The sequence below is a fragment of the Orcinus orca genome, chromosome 15, assembly GCF_937001465.1.
Source record: "Orcinus orca chromosome 15, mOrcOrc1.1, whole genome shotgun sequence".
Lineage (NCBI taxonomy): Eukaryota > Metazoa > Chordata > Mammalia > Artiodactyla > Delphinidae > Orcinus > Orcinus orca.
Genome location: NC_064573.1, coordinates 3,955,947 through 3,971,250, shown reverse-complemented (window position 1 = coordinate 3,971,250; position 15,304 = coordinate 3,955,947). Strand labels below are relative to the sequence as shown.

Sequence of the window (15,304 nt, the reverse complement as noted above, 5' to 3'; positions counted from 1 at the left end):
TCTGGCCAGTCCATCCTGTTACTGTTTGTTTGTCCTGAAGGCAGTGGTCTCTGTATACTGGCAGACTCCCTCGGTTTGTCTCAAGTCTGAAGTCAAGGGGAGATTCTGTCAGCAACCAAGGACCTGTGTTCAGTCCTGAATGGTGGGTTTTTCCTCAAGTTCCAGGGTTTGTTCCTATACTTGGTCCTCCTAAGTGTATAGTTATACCACTCCTTAGATTGTCTAGTTGGTGAATATATTGTGCAGTGTTAAATACATTGCGCCCTTAAAGCTGTTTGCCCATTTTGTCTTTATTTCAAAAATCTGAACAAATGGCTAGCATATACTTGAACTCTTGGTGAAATTTAAATGTTAATAAAATAGTAAAACCCCCCCACCAAAAATCAGCATCTATGGGTTAATGAAATTCTTATCATGGAAGCCTTCATATTGAGTTTTAAGACATCAGATAATCTGAAAATGTGTACTAGGAAGTAGCATGGTATAATATAGTTAAAAAAAAAAAACCCACTAGGGTAAATGTTTTCACAGTTGTACTTCTACTGCCTGGTACAGAATTTGAAGGATGGATGGATGGGTGGACGGGTGGAGTCAAATGAACTAGGTTTTAGTGTCCTGACTTTATTGCCATTGAGATGTGTGACTTTAAGCAAGTCTCTCAACCTTCTACATCTGTATTCTCAGCTGCAAAATGACTAACAATGTTTAGCCTTTCCTTTGAATATGAGGTTCAAATTAACTAATACATATGAAAGAGCTTTGAAAGTTATCATTGATATTGAGATTTTCTGTAGAAATAAAGCTATTGGGCTTTTTTTTATTGCTGTTTTAATACTAAGAAAGTAGTAGGAGAGGACTGGAATATATTTTGCATTTATTTGAAGTTGTTATTGAGAGAAATGAGTCTCATAACTATATGTGTGTATATGTTTTATGTGTGTGATACATATATTAGCATGTCAGTCTGAGCATATATCCAAAGTTAGGGCTAGAAAAGGTCTATATAAAACTTTTTCAGAGTAGAAACTTATTATTTGAATTATTTTTATTCTTTGTATGTTGTGTACTGTATTTTTAAAACGAATATGATCTTGAAATAATGTCCTTTCTAGTGTATATTTTAATGTTCTGTGAAGTCCTTAATGGCATTCACAACATTTAAAATAAAGTCAGTGTACACAAGTAAAATACGGCTTTTGTTAGTAATACCTAATAGAATTCACTGAAAATATCTCAAATTCATGTAAATCCATTTAGTTAATCATTTTTGATGGATCTCAAGCCTTAAGAGCTCTCAGTCTCATCCCCTAACTACATAATCTTAAAGAGAAGTTTTAAAGTGATGTTTAAATTTTTTTTCCAGAAAAAAAAAACTCTATCCTTTTCTTTCTTGGTGGCCTCGCTAAGTGTAATTAGCCTGTGTAATTCAGAGCCACGTTGAAACTGTCTTTTAGGCTGCTTTCCTCGCTGCCACAGGTTATACAGGCACATACAGTATGGTTACCTCATCAGCAGGCAAAACTGTGATCTTATCCCCCCTGACAACTTCATTTATCAAAATTTTAAGGGACAAAAACATTGTGGAAAGTTATAGTAGGGGCAGTATAATTTTATCAGGTAATTGATGTGGCTTTTATTTTTATATAGACCTTTTATCATCTGATTAATTGAATATAATTTATATATTTTAAAAATTTACACACTTTCCCAGACGTATCATGACCCCAACTAAAATGCAATTTTATATGAGGAAACAAGGTAGGTGGTGACAGGTCCTACTGCTGATGCTGCAGCACAGGTGGCTGTCTCCAGCAAAGGCATTTAGTGAAGAATAGCATCACAGGTTTTTCAAGTTATGAGGAAAGTTGAGGTATCTTGTTTAATTAGCTTTGAAGTTTAGTTCTGAAGATGTAAAAATGCGTATTATTATTCATTTGCAATTTCACTTATTTCTATTTTTAGCAAGCAAAATTACCATTTAGCAAATTTTCCTTGTTTTAAGTTTTTATTTTGAAAACACTTGCAGAAAAGCTGGAAAAATAGTACAGAGAGTTCCCATATATCCTTTACCCAGCTTCCCCAAATGTTAGCATTATATATAACCACAGTGCAATTACCAAAACCAGACTTTAGCATTAGCACAGTACTGTTTTCTAAATTATATTCTTTATTCAGATTTCACCAGGTTTTCCATTCTGCTGTTTTTCTTTTCCAGAATTCAGCTCAGAAACCAACATGCCCTTCTGTTGTTGTGTCTCCTTAATCTTCTCCAGTCCATGGCAGTTTTTCCGTCTTTCATTGTCTTATGTGACCTTGACATTTGTAAAGAATATGGATTAGTAATTTTGTAGAATGTTCTTTATTTTTCATTAGTCTGATGTTTACTCATGACTCAGTTGAGGATTTTTAAAGAATTTCTCAGAATAGATGTGGAGTGTATCAGGGGTACGGTAGGGCAGATGATGTAACCTGGACCAGTTGAGTAAGATGGTGTCTCTGTATTTCTCCACTACAAGCTTACTATTTCCCCTTTTTAATTAATACATATCTCAGGGGAGATACATTCAGATTATGCCAATAGCCTGTTTCTCCTTAAGCATTTAACCACTAATTTTGACATTCATTAGTGGATCTTGACTGCAACAAGATCTGTGGAGTTCTAATGGTCATTTTCTCTCTTCCCTGTTCCTTCTACATTTAATTGGAATTTTTCTTTAAGGAATATCTGTCCCTTCTCTTCCAATTATTTTTATTCTATTAATTTTTACCAGCATGAACTTATTTTACTCTGTGGCTTATAATTCTATTATATCATTGTTATTTATTTTCTTGCTCACAATTCTTCAGCTTTGGCCATTGCAAGCTCTTTCAGGTGGACTCCTGTGCCCTTTGATGTGCCCTCATGCTTTTATGAGCATCTGTTTACTTTCTGGCACCAAAATGTGATCCACGTTCATCTGGTGGTTTTCCCTCCCCTGGTGGTAAAATCAGCCTCTCTTTCAGGAGCCTTAGTTCCTTTTATTGGTATTTAGAAATCATGATATGTATACTGTATGTATTCATTGCTTGTGTGCACCCTTTGCTTTTTGGCCTTCTCAACAGACAGAACTAGGAAACGGCTGTGTGCATACTAACCCCTGCATTCCCATAAATATACCTTGTTTTATTTGTCCAAAACATAAATTATCTTAGCTATAAAATCCTTAAAAGAAAACATATGAACAAATCCTTGTGACCTTTCGTTAAGCAATGCTTTCTTGATTATGACACCAAAAGCATGGGAAATAAAAGAAAAAAATAGATGAGTTGGACTTTACCAAATTAAAAAAAAATTTTGTGCCTCAAAGTACACCATCAAGAAGTTGAAAGGAAAACCTATAAAATGGGGGGAAAATTGCAAATCTATCTGATAATGGACTTGTATTCAGAATACATAAAGAACGCTTATAATTCAACAATATCAAGGCAAATAACGTGATTAAAAAATGGGCAAAGAATCTGAATAGCTGTTCCTCCAAACAATATATATATATAAATGGCCAGTAAACACATGAAAAGATACTCAACATCATTACTTGTTGGGGAAATGCAAATCAAAACCACAGTGATGGGCCTTAAATGAATACCACATTTACTCTTCTTGGCAATTATGAATAGAGGGGCTACGAACATTCACATGTAGATTTCTGTGCGAATGTAAGGTTTCATTTCTCTTGAGTAAATAAACACCTGGAAATGAGATACCTGGATGATATGGTACATATATATTCAACTTCTAAAGAAAACCGTTGAACTGTTTTCCAAAGTGTCTACACATTTTATATTCCCACCACGCTGTTTGAGAGTTACCCTTGCCCCACGTCTTTGTAAGCACTTGTTATTGTCAGTTTTGCTTACGTCGTTCTAATAGGACCTCAGTGGGATTTCATGGTTTCAGTTTGCATTTGATTCCTAATGATGTTGATTATCAGTGCTTATTTGCCTTCTTTATATTTTCTTTGATGAAGTATCTTTTGAAATATTTGCCCCTTTTTCCCTTGGATTATTGTTTTAAGAATTTTTTTTTATGTTTCTCTCCTTTTTATTAATTTTTCCATAAATTTTTATACATATATGTATATATGTAGATTAAGGTATAAAACATGTCCATCACCCTAGAAATTCCTTATTCCTAATACCAGTCCCCCATTTCCCCAGAGGTAACCATCATTCTGAATTCTGTCACTATAGATTAATTTTGACTATCCTTTAGTCACATAAATGTAATTGCATAGTATATGTCTTTTTTTTTTTAAACATTTTTATTGGAGTATAATTGCTTTACAATGGTGTGTTAGTTTCTGATTTATAACAAAGTGAATCAGTTATACATATACATATATCCGCATATCTCTTCCCTCTTGCGTCTCCCTCCCTCCCATCCTCCCTATCCCACCCTTCTAGCTGGTCACAAAGCACCGAGCTGATCTCCCTGTGCTATACAGCTGCTTCCCACTAGCTATCTATTTTACATTTGGTAGTGTATATATGTCCATATATACACTACCACTCTCTCACTTTGTTGCAGCTTACCCTGCCCCCTCCCCGTGTCCTCAAGTCCATTCTCTAGGAGGTCTGCATCTTTATTCCTATCTTGCCTCTAGGTTCTTCATGATCTTTTTTTTTTTTCTTTTTAGATTCCATATATATGTGTTAGCATATGGTATTTGTTTTTCTCTTTCTGACTTAACTCTATATGACAGACTCTCAGTCCATCCACCTCACTACAAATAACTCAATTTCATTTCTTTTTATGGCTGAGTAGTATTCCATTGTATATATGTGCCACATCTTCTTTATCCATTCATCTGTTGATGGACACTTAGGTTGCTTCCGTGTCCTGGCTATTGTAAATAGAACTGCAGTGAACATTGTGGTACATGACTCTTTCTGAATTATGGTTTTCTCAGGGTAAATGCCTAGTAGTGGGATTGCTGGGTCATATGGTAATTCTATTTTTAGTTTTTTAAAGAACCTGCATACTGTTCTCCATAGTGGCTGTATCAGCTTACATTCCCACCAACAGTGTATGAGGATTCCCTTTTCTCCACACCCTCTCCAGCATTTATTGTTTGTAGATTTTTTGATGATGGCCATTCTGACCGGTGTGAGATGATATCACATTGTAGTTTTGATTTCCCTAATGAATAATAATATTGAGCATTCTTTCATGTGTTTGTTGGGAATCCATATATCTTCTTTGGAGAAATGTCTGTTTAGGCCTTCTGCCCATTTTTGGATTGGGTTGTTTGTTTTTTTGATATTGAGCTGCATGAGCTGCTTGTAAATTTTGGAGATTACTCCTTTGTCTGTTGCTGCATTTGCAAATATTTTCCTCCATTCTGAGGGTTGTCTTTTTGTCTTGTTTATGGTTTCCTTTGCTGTGCAAAGGCTTTTAAGTTTCATGAGGTCCCATGTCTTTATTTTTGTTTTTATTTGCATTTCTCTAGGAGGTGGGTCAAAAAGGATCTTGCTGTGATTTATGTCATAGAGTGTTCTGCCTTTGTTTTCCTCTAAGAGTTTGATAGTTCCTGACATTTAGGTCTTTAAGTCTTTGAGCTTATTTTTGTGTATGGTGTTAGGGAGTGTTCTAATCTCATACTTTTACATATACCTGTTCAGTTTTCCCAGCACCACTTATTGAAGAAGCTGTCTTTTCTCCACTGTATATTCTTGCCTCCTTTATCAAAGATAAGGTGACCATATGTGCATGGGTTTACCTCTGGGCTTTCTATCCTGTTCCATTGATCTATATTTCTGTTTTTGTGCCAGTACCATACTGTGTTGATTACTGTAGCTTTGTAGTATAGTCTGAAGTCAGGGAGCCTGATTCCTCCAGCTCCGTTTTTCGTTCTCAAGGTTGCTTTGGCTATTCAGGGTCTTTTGTGTTTCCACACAAATTGTGAAATTTTTTGTTCTAGTTCTGTGAAGAATGCCAGTGGTAGTTTGATAGGGATTGCATTGAATCTGTAGATTGCTTTGGGTAGTATAGTCATTTTTACAATGATGATTCTTCCAGTCCAAGAACATGGTATATCTCTCCATCTATTTGTATCATCTTTAATTTCTTTCATCAGTGTCTTGTAATTTTCTGCATACAGGTCTTTTGTCTCCTTAGGTAGGTTTATTCCTAGATATTTTCTTCTTTGTGTTGCAATGGTAAATGGGAGTGTTTTCTTAATTTCAGTTTCAGATTTTTCATCATTAGTGTATAGGAATGCCAGAGATTTCTGTGCATTAATTTTGTGTCCTGCTACTTTACCAAATTCATTGATTAGCTCTGGTAGTTTTCTGGTAGCATCTTTAGGATTCTCTATGTATAGTATCATGGCATCTGCAAACAGTGACAGCTTTACTTCTTCTTTTCCGATTTGGATTCCTTTTATTTCTTTTTCTTCTCTGATTGCTGTAGCTAAAACTTCCAAAACTATGTTGAATAATAGTGGTGAGAGTGGGCAACCTTGTCTTGTTCCTGACCTTAGTGGAAATGGTTTCAGTTTTTCACCATCAAGGATGATGTTGGATGTCGGTTTGTCATATATGGCCTTTATTATGTTGAGGTAAGTTCCCTCTATGCCTACTTTCTGGAGGGTTTTTATCATAAATGGGTGTTGAATTTTGTCGAAAGCTTTCTCTGCATGTATTGAGATGATCATATGGTTTTCTCTTTCAATTTGTTATATGGTGTATCCCATTGATTGATTGGCGTATATTGAGGAATCCTTGCATCCCTGGGAAAAACCCTACTTGATCATGGTGTATGATCCTCTTAACGTGCTGTTGGATTCTGTTTGCTAGTATTTTGTTGAGGATTTTTGCATCTATGTTCATCAGTGATATTGACCTGTAGTTTTCTTTCTTTGTGACATCCTTGTCTGGTTTTGGTATCAGGGTGATGGTGGCCTCGTAGAATGAGTTTGGGAGTGTTCCTCCCTCTGCTATATTTTGGAAGAGTTTGAGAAGGATAGGTGTTAGCTCTTCTCTAAATGTTTGATAGAATTCGCCCTTGAATCCACCTGGTCCTGGGCTTTGGTTTGTTGGAAGATTTTTAATCACAGTTTCAATTTCAGTGCTTGTGATTGGTCTGTTCATATTTTCTATTTCTTCCTGGTTCAGTCTCAGAATCTTGTGCATTTCTAAGAATTTGTCCATTTCTTCCAGGTTGTCCATTTTATTGGCATAGAGTTGCTTGTAGTAATCTCTCATGAGCCTTTGTATTTCTGCAGTGCCAGTTGTTACTTTCCCTTTTTCATTTCTAATTCTACTGAGATGAGTCTTCTCCCTTTTTTTCTTGATGAGTCTGGCTAGTGGTTTATCAATTTTGTTTATCTTCTCAAAGAACCAACTTTTAGTTTTATTGATCTTTGCTATCGTTTCCTTCCTTTCTTTTTCATTTATTTCTGCTCTGATGTTTATGATTTCTTTCCTTCTGCTAACTGTGGGGATTTCTTGTTCTTCTTTCTCTAATTGCTTTAGGTGCAAGTTTAGGTTGTTTATTTGAGATGTTTCTTGTTTCTTAAGGTAGAATTGTATTGCTATAAACTTCCCTCTTAGAACTGCTCTTGCTGCATCCCATAGGTTTTGGGTCGTCGTGTTTTCATTGTCATTTGTTTCTAGGTATTTTTTCATTTCCTCTTTGATTTCTTCAGTGATCTCTTGGTTATTAAGTAGTGTATTGTTTAGCCTCCATGTGTTTGTATTTTTTACAGATTTTTTCCTATAATTGATATCTAGTCTCATAGCGTTGTGGTCAGAAAGGATGCTTGATATGATTTCAATTTTCTTAAATTTACCAAGGCTTGGTTTGTGACCCAAGATATGATCTGTCCTGGAGACTGTTTCATGAGCACTTGAAAAGAAAGTGTATTTTGTTGTTTTTGGATGGAATGTCCTATAAATATCAATTAAGTCCATCTTGTTTAATGTATCATTTAAAGCTTGCGTTTCCTTATTTGTTTTCATTTTGGATGATCTGTCCATTGGTGAAAGTGGGGTGTTAAAGTCCCCTACTATGAATGTGTTACTGTCGATTTCCCCTTTTATGGCTGTTAGTATTTGCCTTATGTATTGAGGTGCTCCTATGTTGGGTGCATAAATATTTACAATTGTTATATCTTCTTCTTGGATAGATCCCTTGATCATTATGTAGTGTCCTTCTTTGTCTCTTCTAATAGTCTTTATTTTAAAGTCTATTTTGTCTGATATGAGAATTGCTACTCCAGCTTTCTTTTGGTTTCCATTTGCATGGAATATCTTTTTCCATCCCCTTACTTTCAGTCTGTATGTGTCTCTAGGTCTGAAGTGGGTCTCTTGTAGACAGCAAATATATGGGTCTTGTTTTTGTATCCATTCAGCCAGTCTGTGTCTTTTGGTGGGAGCATTTAGTCCATTTACATTTAAGGTAATTATTGATATGTATGTTCCTATTCCCATTTTCTTAATTGTTTTGGGTTCATTATTGTAGGTCTTTTCCTTCTCTTGTGTTTCTTGCTTAGAGAAGTTCCTTTAGCATTTGTTGTAAAGCTGGTTTGGTGGTGCTGAACTCTCTCAGCTTTTGCTTGTCTGTAAAGGTTTTAATTTCTCCATCAAATCTGAATGAGATCCTTGCTGGGTAGAGTAATCTTGGTTGCAGGTTTTTCTCCTTCATCACTTTAAATATGTCCTGCCAGTCCCTTCTGGCTTGCAGAGTTTCTGCTGAAAGATCAGCTGTTAACCTTATGGGGATTCCCTTGTGTGTTATTTGTTGTTTTTCCCTTGCTGCTTTTAATATGTTTTCTTTGTATTTAATTTTTGACAGTTTGATTAATATGTGTCTTGGTATGTTTCCCCTTGGATGTACCCTGTATGGGACTCTCTGTGCTTCCTTGACTTGATTAACTATTTCCTTTTCAATATTAGGGAAGTTTTCAACTATAATCTCTTCAAATATTTTCTCAGTCACTTTCTTTTTCTCTTCTTCTTCTGGGACCCCTATAATTCAAATGTTGGTACATTTAATATTGTCTCAGAGGTGTCTGAGACTGTCCTCAATTCTTTTCATTCTTTTTTCTTTATTCTGCTCTGCAGTAGTTATTTCCACTGTTTTATCTTCCAGGTCACTTATCCGTTCTTCTGCCTCAGTTATTCTGCTATTGATACCTTCTAGAGAATTTTTAATTTCATTTATTTTGTTGTTCATGATTGTTTGTGTGCTCTTTAGTTCTAGGTCCTTGTTAAACATTTCTTGTATTTTTTCCATTCTATTTCCAAGATTTTTGATCATCTTTACTATCATTATTCTGAATTCTTTTTCAGGTAGACTGCCTATTTCCTCTTCATTTGTTATGTCTGGTGGGTTTTTACCTTGCTCCTTCATCTGCTGTGTGTTTCTCTGTCTTCTCATTTTGCTTATCTTACTGTGTTTGGGGTCTCCTTTTAGCAGGCTGCAGGTTCGTAGTTCCCGTTGTTTTTGGTGTCTGTCCCCAGTGGCTAAGGTTGGTTCAGTGGGTTGTGTAGGCTTCCTGGTGGAGGGGACTAGTGCCTGTGTTCTGGTGGATGAGGCTGGATCTTGTCTTTCTGGTGGGCAGGTCCACGTCTGGTGGTGTTTTTGGGTGTCTGTGACCTTATTATGGTTTTAGGCAGCCTCTCTGCTAATGGGTGGTGGTGTGTTCCTGTCTTGCTAATTTTTTGGCATAGGTTTTCCAGCACTGTAGCTTGGTGGTTGTTGAGTGGAGCTGGGTCTTGGCGATGAGATGGAGATCTCTGGGTGATTTTTGCCATTTGATATTACGTGGAGCTGAGAGGTCTCTGGTGGACCAATTTCCTAAACTGGGCTGCTCTCCCACCTCGGAGGCACAGCCCTGATGGCTGGCTGGAGCAACAAGACCCTGTCATCCACACGGCTCAGAATAAAAGGGAGAAAGAATGGAAGAAAGAGAAAGATAAAATAGTTATTAAAATAAAAAACAAAAAATAATCATTAAAATATTTTTTAAAGTAATTTAAAAAATAAAGGAAGAAAGAAAGAAGAGAGCAACCAAACCAAAAAACAAATCCACCAATGATGACAAGCACTGAAAACTCTACTAAAAAACAAAACAAAACAAAAACAGACAGATAGAACCCTAGGGTAAATGATAAAAGCAAAGCTATACAGACAAAATTACACACAGAAGCATATGCATACATACTCACAAAAGGAGAAAAAGGGAAATATATATATATATCTCGTTGCTCCCAAAGTCCACCTCCTCAATTTAGGATGATTCGTTGTGTATTCAGGTATTCCACAGATGCAGGTACATCAAGTGGATGGTGGAGCTTTAATCCGCTGCTCCTGAGGCTGCTGGGAGAGATTTCCCTTTCTCTTCTTTGTTCTCACAGCTCCCGGGGCTCAGCTTTGGATTTGGACCTGCCTCTGCGTGTAGGTCGCCGGAGGGCGTCTGTTATGCGCCCAGATAGGACGGGGTTAAAGGAGCCGCTGATTCGGAGGCACCGGCTCTCTCAGGCCGCGGGGAGGGAGGGGTACGGAGTGCGGGGCGAGCCTGCGGCGGCAGAGGCCACGGTGACGTTGCACCAGCCTGAGGCACGCCGTGCATTCTCCCGAGGAAGTTGTCCCTGGATCCCGGGACCCTGGCAGTGGCGGGCTGCACAGGCTCCCGGGTGGGGCAGTGTGGATAGTGACCTGTGCTTGCACACAGGCTTCTTAGTGGCGGCAGCAGCAGCCTTAGCGTCTCATGCCCGTCTCTGGGTTCTGCGCTGATAGCCGCGGCTGGCGCCCGTCTCTGGATCCTCTTTAAGCGGTGCTCTGAATCCCCTCTCCTTGTGCACCCCCAGACAATGGTCTCTTGCCTCTTAGGCAGTTCCAGACTTTTTCCCGGACTCCCTCCCAGCTGTCCGTGGCGCACTAGCCCCCTTTAGGCTGTGCTCACACCGCCAACCCCAGTCCTCTCCTGGCGCTCTGACCTCTGAAGCCCGAGCCTCAGCTCCCAGCCCCGCCGCCCCGGCGGGTGAGCAGACAAGACTCTGGAGCTGGTGAGTGCCGGTCCGACCGATCCTCTGTGCGGGAATCTCTTCTCTTTGCCCTCCGCACCCCTGTGGCTGTGCTCTCCTCCATGGCTCCTAGGCTTCCCCCCTGCCCACCCCCGTCTCTGCCAGTGAAGGGGCTTCTAGTGTGTGGAAACCTTTCCTACTTCACAGCTCCCTCCCACTGGTGCAGGTCCCGTCCCTATTCTTTTGTCTGTGTTTATTGTTTTTTCTTTTGCCCTACCCAGGTACATGGGGAGTTTTTACCTTTTGGGAGGTCTGAGGTCTTCTGCCAGCGTTCAGTAGGTGTTCTTTAGGAGTTGTTCCATGTGTAGATGTATTTCTGATGCATTTGTGGGGAGGAAGGTGATCTCCACGTCTTTACTCTTCCGCCATCTTGAAGCTCCTCAGTCTGTTTTAAGAATTTTAATGTATTTTTGATATGAGACCTTTGGCAGATATATGTCAAATACTTTCTCTGAGGTGGTGAATTTTTTTTTTTCTCTTAGCAGTGTCTTTCATAGAGCAAAAGTTTTTAATATTCATGAAGTCCAGCTTATTAGTGTTTTTCCTTTATGGTTTATACTTTTGTTACAGTATTTGAAAACTATTTTCCTAACTCAGGTTACCAAGATTAACTCCTGTATTTTCTTCTAGAAGCTTTATGCTTTTACATTTTATATTTGGATCTATGATCTATTTTGAGTCCAATTTTCTATAACATGAGGTATAGGTTAGTTCTTTTTTTGGTATATAGGTATCATTTTTTTGAGCAATATTTGGTGAAAACAATATCTTTTCACTGTAGAACTGCCTTTGCACTTTTGTTAAATCAGTTGGCAATGTTTCTTTGCATCCATCTCTTTCCTCTCTATTACCATAGCAGTTTCTAAAATTAAGCCTGCATTGGTTTTAAATTTTATCCTTAGGTTCCCATAATTGGGTCCATGTGTTTTCCTTCAGTTTTATGTACCCCATCTCTTCATTGCTCTGTAATGTAATATTAACTCATTGAGAATCTGTCTGATTGTTCACTGTCTTGTCCTGCTCCTGAATGACTTCCTGAGGAGAGCTTCCCGTACCTGATAATCGTTATAACCAATCATTCAAAACTCTTATGAACAAATAAAATGAGATACGCATATTTATACTCAGAATATAGTGACCAGAAATTCTTATTTCTTAATCCTTTATATTGATAAATAAGAAAAGGCTTTCACTTTTTGCTTATGATTCTTCTCTGGTTAGCTTTGCCATCATTTTAAATAGTACTCACCAATTTTGTATTTTGAATTCCTCCTAATTTTCTTACTAGCTAAGAAATCCACTTTTAAAGAATGTGCTCTATCACCACACACTCATTAAGATGACATCTATCAAAAAAAGAAAGAAAGAAAGAAAAGAAAAGAACAAGTATTGGCAAGAGTGTAGAGAAATTGAAATCCTTATGCACTGTTGGTGAGAACATAAAATGGCACAGCTGCTATGGAAACAGTATAGTGGTTCCTCAAAAAATTTAAAATAGAACTACCATATGATCCAACATTTCCACTGCTGGGTATATACCCAAAAGAAATGAAAGCAGATCTCAAGGTATTTGTACACCCACATTCATAGCAACATTATTCACAATAGCCAAAAGGTAGAAATAACCCAAATGTCTTTTAATGAATGAATAGATAAGGAAAATGTGATTCATGCGTACAATGGAATATTATTCAGCCTTAAAAAGGAAGGAAATTCTGACACAGGCTACAACATGGATGAACCTTGAGGACATTATGCTCAGTGAAATAAGCCTGTCATAAAAGACAAATACTGTAGGGTAGCACTTATATGAGGTCCTTAGAGTAGTCATACTCATAGATACAAGAATTAGAATGGTCGTTGCCAGGGGCTGGGGGACAGGAGGACGGGAGATGATGTTTTAGTAGGTACAGAGTTTCACTTTTGGAATATGAAAAAATTCTGGAGATCAATTGTACGGCAATGTGAATGTACTTAATACTACTGAACTGTACACTTAAAAATGGCTAACATGGGCTTCCGTGGTGGCGCAGTGGTTGAGAGTCCGCCTGCCGATGCAGGGGACACGGGTTCGTGCCCCGGTCCGGGAAGATCCCACATGCCGCGGAGCGGCTGGGCCCGTGAGCCGTGGCCGCTGAGCCTGCGTGTCCGGAGCCTGTGCTCTGCAATGGGAGAGGCCACAACAGTGAGAGGCCCGTGTACCGCAAAAAAAAAAAAAAAAATGGCTAACATGGTGAATTGTATATTATGTGTACTTTACCAAAGTTAAAAATTTTTTAATTGCAAATATAAAAAACCCCAGTTACCCTATCTTGTATATTTTGTGCACATATCCATATTGGAAAATTTTAAATAGGTATCTCTGTTGGTGAGGGGTCATTAGAGAAGGAAGTTGATTGGGATGGAGAAAATGAAAATTGGGAAGTTAATACAGAAATTATACTAATGGGCTTGACACTGTAAAATTAAGTAGACCAAAAAGATGTTTTATGATACATGCTAATCAGCATTTGAAATATATAAATGATTGAATAAATTTGCAAAGTTTATTTATTCAGGAAAAATATGAAGGAGCAAAATATTTTAGCTTATAGACATGCTTGTACTTTCTTATTTTTTCCATTTTTTTCTATATCTAAGTAAGATTAAAAACACTTAAATACATTCTTTTAATAGGTGAAATTCCATCATAATAAAGTAGTCACTTAAATCACCTAATAGCTTTTGTTGCAGCAGAATATAGCATAGGCCCATCTAGATAAAGTAGTGGTTTTGATGGCTGGTCTAGATCCTTCTTAAAAAGCTCTGCTCAGACAGTTCACTCTTGTCACAGCTATTAGTGCCATTTGTGAGTAGCATGTCAGTGTGATTGGCAGAGGCATTCTTTCATCTTGTGAAAAATCATAATTTTAATGCATGCTTAAAATAAAAACCTAGCATAAGTGACTTCCTGTTTATAAAGGAAAAGGCAAGACTCCTTTGCAATTAGTATAAATTATTAACATTGCATTGAATATAAAATTTAATTTTCTTTTTTGGGGGGAGAGAACTCTTCTTGGGGGAACTGCCTTTCAGGATTTCCTCCACATTGGTTGACTGGCTCACTACGTTAGAATGAATGATAATACCAGTTTCTTTCCAGATGTTGGCAAGGACAGATTCGGATGCTGTTGGCTTAAATAGAATCTGTATCTCAAAGTAATGGAATAGATCCTTCTGCATCTTGAAGTAGGGTTTATGTCAGTTAATCTCTTTTAGTGATAAATGTCTTGGAGTGATTAAATAAGTTAATATTTGTAAAGTACTTAAAGTAGTGCCTGGCGTATGTTAAGTGCTCTATAAGTATTTAATTAATAAAATATTGAATTGAAATTACTCTATGCCTTCTAGGTTCTTTTTAATTGTGCCAGTAGGTGTTGCTCTTGAGTGATAAGAATAGATATTCTGAGTTGTATTTTATATGAACAAAGTGACCTGCATCACTTGCATATTCATGTTTATATATCCTGTCCTATCCTTTGATTAGAAACAAAGACTGTTTCTAATAAATAGATTTTTGCTTTAAAGACTTGGTTGGTGTAAAATGACAGGAGACATGAAAATGCCCAATTAGTTCTCTTGAAATTTTAGAATACTGTTTGGTGGTATTACAGTTAGTTTCTCTTAAAGTTTATTATTTTCTTTAAAATATTCCATCCTCATGACATTTCCCACTTACCACCCAGTTAAGTATCATATTTTAACATTCTTTATCTTAGTAACGAAGCATTTGTTGACTCTATTGACATTTTTATAGAGCATCCAGTCTACGCTGAACTAGGGTATTTCTTGGGTGTTTTACAAATAACCCATGGATAGGATTAGGTTTGTCAGATTAACCTTGATATTCAGACAGAGCAAGCTTCATGTTTCAGTGAGGGACAGAATAGGTGCCAGATGTGGTCCCTCTTGTGCACATTTAATTATAATGTTATTTAATGACTTGTAAGTGCTCTTGCTATTAAAACGAGTGTTGGAAATAGTGTTTGCTACAGGGGTGGAAAGGTGGCTGTAAGTTTTGCAACTCAAGTGTCAAGAAAGGTGATTTATCTGAAGTGCAAGAAGGCAAGCTGAAGGGTACTTGACTTTGTAAGAACTGAGTATTTAAAGAGGTGGGAAGAGGAGACAGGCTGGGACACCTAGAGGCAGAAGTGGCCCTTCGAGGGGTCAGTAAAGTGGATTATAAGGGAATTGA

At 37.5% G+C, this 15,304-nt stretch overlaps 1 protein-coding gene across 4 annotated transcripts in view; it reads left to right on the top strand.

Moving 5' to 3' along the window:
• Nucleotides 1-15,304, top strand: part of ZNF407 (zinc finger protein 407) — a 428,050-nt gene that overhangs the window by 282,858 nt on the left and 129,888 nt on the right. The window lies entirely within an intron of this gene.